Source organism: Orycteropus afer, unplaced genomic scaffold, assembly GCF_000298275.1.
Source record: "Orycteropus afer afer isolate SDZICR_OR568_19922 unplaced genomic scaffold, OryAfe1.0 scaffold00269, whole genome shotgun sequence".
Classification (NCBI taxonomy): domain Eukaryota; kingdom Metazoa; phylum Chordata; class Mammalia; order Tubulidentata; family Orycteropodidae; genus Orycteropus; species Orycteropus afer.
Window position 1 is genome coordinate 1981747 of NW_006921856.1, and position 8514 is coordinate 1990260.

Consider the following 8514-nt stretch of genomic DNA (forward strand, 5'->3'; position numbering starts at 1 on the left):
ACCAGGAACAAGGAAGGCAGAAAAAGCTGAAAACTAGAACTTGGAAAGGGAAGAATAAAGAATAATAATTAAAAAGGCAATAATAACAATAATTTTAAAACAGACAAAAGCAAACACACTATAAAAAAAATGAAAAAAAAAATATGGCCAATGAGGGGCAGGGCACCTACTTTCCATCAGAGCACTCAGAATGGATGGAATTCTTGCTGGCCCAGAAGGTGGGTGGGAGTGAGGGATGACCACACTGTCGTTCACCAAGAGGGTGTGGGGTATAAGAGTAACAAGGGGAATATAGCACCTTTCTAATCATAGGTGTCCAGAATGTCTTTGTGATTCCTGGCAAGTGGGGTCTATTCTTAAGACCCTAGAATCTGGTAGAATGCTGTCACTTTAAATATCCAAAATGGTTGAACTACTTTTAAACATTCAAAATGGCTGTGTCCTTCGGACAGGCAAAATCCACAGCTCTGTTCACCTTCCTCTTCACTGCTTCCCCTTGTATTCACCAACCATGAGCACAGTCGTCCATGCAGCCCCTGGCTTTTGATTTGAGGTTAATTCTTAGGTCCTAACACACTCGGCAATATCCAAGTTGTCTGTGTCTTCAGGATTGCTGCCAGACTTCAGCTCTGTAAGTCTCCCTTTTGGTGTTTTCATGCAAGTTCTTCTACTAGTTGGAGTTTAGTCCACTTCTCTATCCTTCCCTTTAAAGCTCAGGGCTCCAGGATTACCTTCTGTATCTGTGTTAGCTGGTTCCCTTTTTCTTTGTTGAAGAGGGTCTGTGAAGTCTGTCTGCCTATTCTGCCATCTTACTGGAACTCCTTCTTCCTGCTTTGTTTTGGAAAATTTGATTATCGCCTATCTTGGTAAATTTCCCTTGGGGTCTATCCTGTAAGGCTGTAAGGGTTTCACTAAGCTTGGATGGATATCTTTTTGTCTTTCATGATATTGGGAAATTTTTTGCTGGCTAGTCTTTTCTAAGTGTTTTTTTTTTTTTTTTTTTTGTCTCTTCCTCTCTGGAATTCCAGTCATGCTTATTTTATTTCTTTTAATATTGTCCCATATAATTCTTACGTATTCTTCATTTCTCTTCATTCTTTCTTCTGATTTTTTCCTCATACAAGCTGCGATATGTGTTCATCAGCCAATTCAATTCTCTTTTGTCCTTCCAATGTGTTATCTATCTGTGTCATTTTAGTGTTCATCTTCTGGGTATCTAGTGTTTTTTTTTTGTATGATTTCTACTTGTCTATTTATTGTATCATTTTGTCTTGTATGATTTTCCTGCATTCTTCAAGTGTATTGTCTTCCTTTTCCTTGCTTCTCTTTATGGTTTCCTTGAGCTCTTAGAAGGTCATGTAGATAGATGGATAGATAATAGATAGATAGATAGATAGATAGATAGATAGATAGATAGATAGATAGAGGTAGTGGTAGATTAGATATAGATAAAGATATGTTTATGTTGTTGTTGTTATGTGCTGTCGAATTGCATCTGACTCATAGTGACCCCTCCTTGGGTTTCTGAGGCAGTATCACTACAGAAGCAGATTGCTCAACCTTCCTTCTGAGGAGTGGCTTGTGGGTTCGAACTGCCAGCCTTCTGGTTAGTAGTCAAGTGCCTGAGGCACTACACCAGAGTTCCCAGATATAGATATAGATATAGATATAGATACATTGATAGATATAGATATACTCACTGCCTTTGAGTAGATCTGACTCATAGCAACCCCTCCTTGGGTTTATTTCAAAGGTGGTATCACTATGGAAGTAGATTGCCCAATCTTCCTTCCAAGGAGCAACTGGTGGGTTTGAATCACCAGCTTTTTCATTAGCAGTCAGATGTCTCAGGCACTACGCCACCAGAACTCCTACCAAATCTAGATCTAGATCTAGATATATCTTTAGAACTTTTCTCTGGTAGCTCTATTTCCTATTGTTCCTTGAGAAGATTTCCTAGTTCTGCATTTTGGTCACTTCCTTTTGCTATCTTTTCCTGTTTCTTTGCATTTAAATTGAATTTGTCTGTTGTCTCTAAGACATTTTGAAGTTGGTTTGATTTGTTGATTGTGCATTTGTGTATTTCAATATATCCAGATAAATGGGGCAGGTGTGTTTCTTTAGTTGTTAACTTGGCAGCACTTAGGTGATCCCCAGCTACCTCCAGATTGGTGGATTCAGTGATGGGAATGTAGGAGCAGGTCTCTGTTTTATGTGAAAAAGGAGTTGCAGTTGGGATGAACAGGTGTTGTCTACCATCTGTTGTTGATTCTGTGTTGTAGGAGTTGATAGTGATACTCAACAATTGAGTGAGGTGGTTGGTTTAGTAGATATACAAAAGAGAAAAAGGAAAAAAGGCAAGAAGAAGAGAAAGAAAAGGAAAACAGAATAAAAAGATAGATATATAGAGAGAAAAAGTTCTAGATGAAAGATTGGCAAAATTATAAGAAGATGAAGAGGAGGAAGGAGAAATAAACAGGAAAAAGGGGAGAAAAATAGGGAAAGAAGGAATGAGAAAAATAAGGGGGAAATAAGGGAAACTACAGAGGAGGGACTTTTGTAATTAGGGTCAGGCAGCAGCTCTGGGAGCAGGTGAGTGTAGCAGAAACTACATTCTGCAGGTGTGTGCCTGTGGAGGTGAAAGGAACCTGGCACAAAGGGACTCCTCCAGCTGAAAAATCTTCAGGTGTTTGCCTGTTCTGCTCAGTTGGAGAAGGATCAATCGGTTACATATGTCAAGAGAAAGGGATAGCATCAGCCTCTAGATCTGTCTCTTTGGACTGGGTTACTAACAGGTAGCTATGGGATTTCCTTGGCCTCTGTCTTGGTGGTGGTGAGAATTTTTGCCCCTATTCACAGGGAAGCTGTACTCTTTGGAGCAGAGAATACGGCTCACCACTTGTGACTCACTAGTGTGTGTCTAGCACCCTTCTGAGCAGACACAGCTCCTGCTTCAACCCTAGTGAAATGATACCATGATACTCTCTTTAACCACCACAACACTGTCCTTTAAGTTCAGTCCTTGAGAGAGGAAGCTGTAGAGTTGTGTCTCTTGTTTCAGTGTGAAAAATTCTCTCAGTCTTTTAGGCGCCTGGTGGGCAAGTTTCAGTCCCTGACTAAGGCTGCTAGAGGTGGAGGTCTCCAGGTGTTGGGGTTGGTGATGGTAGGACTTCACAGCCATTTGTTCCCTTCTTGGACAGATGCAATCAAGGTAGGAACTGTCCTAAACCCGGTTTCTTCAACCGCCCTAACACAGGCCTTTCACCAAACCTGGCTTCTGCCAGGTGTGAGTTATATTCCCTTTCATTTTTCTCCTCTCTCTGTGGTCACCTATGCGGCTTGTAACTTTGACCAGTTTCTAGCTCCCTCATGTCTATCGCTCACCTTGAATTCCTCCCGATCTGTCTATATTGTTTCATTATTGCTGTGTGGATTCTGTGAAGTTCCCCCCCCCCTTTTTTTCTCTCCTCCCCCTCAGTGTTTGTGTCTTTCTATTCAAGATGTTCCTGCTTTAGATGGTCTGGCCTCTTGTCTTTCCCAAATAACTAATCTTGCTCTATTTCCCTTTCCAATCAATGCTCAATCTAATTCTTTATCTTGTAATTTGATGGTCAGAATTCCAGTATCATCATTTGTATCTGTTTCAGTCTATTTTTAGATCTTGTTGTTGACTGAATTGGCAGATTATGCTATCAGAACTCCATCTTGTCTCTGCCTCTTTTGTTATTTGGTTTTTGTGTTACTTAAATCTTTCTTTATCTTTGTTGTTTACTATTGCCTGTTTTTGTGTTGTGTTAGTTTATTGAAATGAGTTGTTTCCTTTTCCTTCTCTTTTCCTTTTTATGTTTATTTTAGGTATTTTGTTAGTGGTTATCATAAATATCACATTTAATAGCTTATATTTATAACATTCTAGGGTAAGTTGGAACCAACTTAACTTCAGTAACATGCAAGAAATTCTATACCTACACCATTTCTCCCTCCCCCCTCAATTTCATTTTTGTTATTACTAATTGTTCTTTATATTTCATGAGCCAAAGAACATAATTTTATCCTTGCTTCTTAGACATTTGTAATTAGAGAGCACAGGTGAGAAAACAATTAGAATTATCAAGCATAAATACTTTATTATGAGCTCTTACAGTTGCACATTCAATTACTTTACTGTAGATTTCTCTATTCATGTATGGCTTTGAATTACTTTCATGTGCCTTTTGCCTTCCATCCACAGAACCCCCACTAGTATTGTAGGGCTGGTCTGGTGGATATGAACTTTCTCAACTTTTGTTTGTCTAGGAATATTTTAATTTCACCTTCATTCTTGAAGGACAGTTTTGCGTTGTATAGTATTCTAGGTTGACTTCCCTCCCACATCCAGTACTTTAAATATGTTCCTCCATTGCCTTGTATCCACTGATGTTTCTGAGGAGAAATCACCACTTAATCTTATTGAGGATCATGTATATATGAGTGATCTTCTGTTGCTGTTTTCATGATTATTCCTTTTTTTTTTTCTCTTTTGCTTTTAAACAAGACTCAACATCTTTTATTTACATATTTATGATATACATTAATGGTCTCATACAATTAACTAAATCTAATAACAATGATGAGGATGGAACATAAAATAATTCCAAATCTTAGTCATGTTTAAGTACATTTTCACAAATTGAAAATACGATAACCAAGCAGCTATATAAAGATGGGCTGTATGTCTATTCAATTCTTAAAACTGAAAGTCAACCACAAAATTATTAAAACAATGGAAAATTTGCAAATGCAAATATTACATGTGCAGGCGTAATGCATGCATGGCTTTCACATTTATTCTTCATCGTTAAAGCCATTTTAAAAGTAAACAAATATGTCAACAATATAGGTACGTCAAGGCACATTCTTTTCTTGTGCTTTAGGAATGATTTACATATGACTTGCTTATTTCTTAATTTTATACCTTATAATAGCTTCTAATACTTAAAAGTTCAATTTTACCAATTATAGCAGCAGTAGTAAATTTCTTGGAAAAGTGGGATCTAATTATGATCACATTGAAAATCAGAAAATTAAATAGGTTCAAGATGAGGGAACTTAAAATCAAACACGTGAATTTATACAATTTAGTTTTCAGATAACTTTTTAAGTAACTTACTTTTAATAATTTGGTGAACCATAATCATTTAATTTCTTCAAGCAGCATACTATAATGAGGGCTGCATTGATGAATTTTCAACATTTCTCAAATTATTTGACAATTATATAGTATCCCGGGACTACTGCAGATGTTTATGTTACCATCCTACTCTCAACTGCAAGATTTTCAACAAAATTAAACAATTAAATATGATACAACAGCTGAAAGTATACCAAACCTAGTTTTCACTTGCTCATTCTTCAACAAAAGAACCAGATTCCTTTTTTTTTTTTTTTTCCTTTCCATTTATCGACCTTTGTTATCAAGGAGAAATTTCCATCAACACTATTTAATAACAAAGTTCTTTTCTCATAGCCAATTTATTTGCCTTGAAGAGATAGTATACTAAGACTTTAATAGGCATTTCATACATTTTAAAGGCATTTAAAAAGTCAGCTATTAATTTATGGTTTCCCCATATAGGTAAATATGCTGTGTAAACTTGATTATAACCTGTAACTTACTAAGTGCATTAAACAAAATAAAGATTCCTGCCTTAAGGGTTAAAATAAATAGTAAGTCAACAATAACAAATTTGAAGCATTTTTTAAAAAATGCAATGTACCTACACATTCTACTAAAATGCTTTATATTAGAATTGTCTTTTTAATTCATAAATGGGGCATGAATCATAGAATGTTACCTCTTTATTTTGAGGATTAGAAAAGAGAACAGTCCACTGATGCAGCCTTTTAAACTCAAAATATACAGTAGTGTCAAAATGTAAATGAAACTGAACAGGTTTTAATATAGTACAGTCCTTTATAAATATTAATTCATAAAAAATATACCATGATAAACCATGAAATAGATTCATTTTCAATTTCCTTAGAGTCAATGGACTTTCATTCAGAACTCAATGGCCAAATAAACCATTCTGAAATGTCACAACATCAGCAAACAACCCAGAGCCTTGACTTACAAAATCTAAGTGGATAGTTACATAATATTGTAAACAAATGTTCCATGAGTTCAGTGAGTTCAGTGCACATGAGATGTCACTCTTTCAATCTGCACTACTATATTTTTCTGCTTCTGCAATATGTGCCAGTTCAACTTCAACAGTTTGAATAGCTTCTGCAACTTCAGAAAGCTTCTGTCCTTGTTGCTATGACAATACATAATTAACCACTTGCGTAATACTTTGGAAAATGTAGATACTGATGAGCACTTTTCAGTAGCTGCAACAGCTTCCAGAGTTCCATGGTTTCTCCTGTCACTACTACAGTCTCAATTTCTTGAGAACCACTGCTTTCTTGTCACTGCATATGTGCTGTTAAAATGCTAACAGCACACTCTACTTGAGTTCCTTGGTTATGAAACTGAAATGTGTCCTTTTCCAGCATAATTTTGCAAGGCACATAATTTCTGTGGAATTTAGTCATATGTTTGCAAAGTGTTCTAGCATCTATATAGGCTTCACTGCATAGAGGACAGACGTAGGGCCGTTCACCAGTATGTGTTCTGACATGGCATTTTAGAGATCGGGCATCAGCCAAAGCTACTCCACATGTTAAGCACTCAAATGGCTTAACTCCATCATGATTGTTTGTGTGTCTTCTATACTCTCTCAGCTGAGTGAATTTTCTTCCACATTGTTCACATACTCTTTTCAGATTTTGCTTTGCTCTTCCTTTTTTTCCATGGGTAACTTTTTTTATATGCCTTCTGAATAATGCTTTTACATAAAATTCTTTACCACATATATTACAACTGTTAGGCTCAGTGACAGAACGAGACTTCACATGGGAACCAATCTTTCTTCCAACTATAGCATTTATGACAAAACTGGCACTGGAATGGCTTCACACCAAGATGTTTATTCACGTGCTGGCAAAGATATCTAGCTTCAAAGAAACTTTTTTTCCCATTGAGTACAATGATAGCCACTTATCTCAGGCTTTGGTTGGTGTTTCTTTAAGTGCTTGCTGAGTCCAGAGCCCCTGTGAAAAGACTTTCCACAAACTGAGCAAAGGTACTTGGACTCTCCTGCATGAATACTCATATGTTCTTGAAGACTTTGCTTGGTAACAAATGACTTAACACATAGTTCACACTGGAACTGCTTTTGTGATTGGTGGAGACTTTGGTGTAATTTCAGACCATGCTTATAGATGAAAGTCTCTCCAAGACCTCGCATACATGTGGCTTTACACCTGTGTGCTTTAACATATGCATTTGAGGGAAATATAATTTTGGTAATGTCTTTTCACATACAGAACATATAAACTCTCGATTGGTTCTGCCCTTCTCAGATGATGTTCCCGATACTTCATTAAATGTGGAGGTGGAAGAGGATGAAGTGGATGCATCTTTTCTGGTATGTCGAATAAGGTGTGCTCTCAAGGAAGCACTGTACTGAAATTGTTTTTTACATAACAGACATTTGTAATCTCTAGCTCTTTCATGTTTCAGTGTGTGCTTTATAAGGGCATATTGTCTCTGAAAAACCATTCCACATTCCCTACATATATGGAATGCTTCTTCAGTGTTCTCTTTAGCTTCCCTTTTTGGCTGTTTCATCTTTTTTTTCCTCTTTGAACAATTTCTGGGCTACATGTTAAAGTGTTGCCTTGGGAATAACTTTCCATTTCTCCAGCGCTTTCTCCATTCCCTTGTGTAGTTGGATATATCCTCCTTCACTAAAAGAATGCTGCTGAAGTCTGCTTCTGTAGGTGTCACCATCAAGGCCAAGGTCTGCCTTTGCTGTTGGCACAACTAGATTTTCTTCATCTTATAAAGGTTGTGCAAGGTTCTGTCTATGTTCTGGAATGTCCTCAGCACAAATATCCTCAGGTGATGTATACTTTCCTGCATCACTGTTCTCTAGGGAGCTACTGACTACATTTTCTTTTGAAAGTTTAGTATAAGTATTTGAAACTGTGTTGTCTTCTCTGCTGCTTGAAGTTTCTTGTTCCATCTGCTTGCTCTTTGTTGGTATCTCAACAATTTTTATTTCCAGATAGGAATCAGTGATACATCTGACAGATGACAGAGCAGCGTCAGCCACTGAAGAAACCTGGGGCTCAATCTGTCGTAACTCTCCATTCTGCTCAGCTTCTGGCAATTCTCCATTTATTAGTAGTACAATTTCACAATCCCCAAGTTCAGTAGATTAAATTGTTGTAGTTCCCTCACTGCTAGTCACAGGAGATGCTGTTCCTACATTCTGTTCTGCTAAGTCTTGGGTAGATGCAACTGTTTGTACATCACCCTTTTTATACACTGTTAACTGGTTCTCTTCCATTAGTTTATGTATGCTTTGTTGTTAAAAATGCATTTTATTGAAATATAATTTATGTACAGTGAAATACACAAAACTA

General features: G+C 37.0%; 1 pseudogene; it reads right to left on the reverse strand.

Annotated features, from left to right (window-relative positions):
• Positions 1 to 6197: 6197 nt before the first annotated feature.
• Positions 6198 to 8514, reverse strand: part of LOC103205100 — an 11189-nt pseudogene continuing 8872 nt past the window's right edge.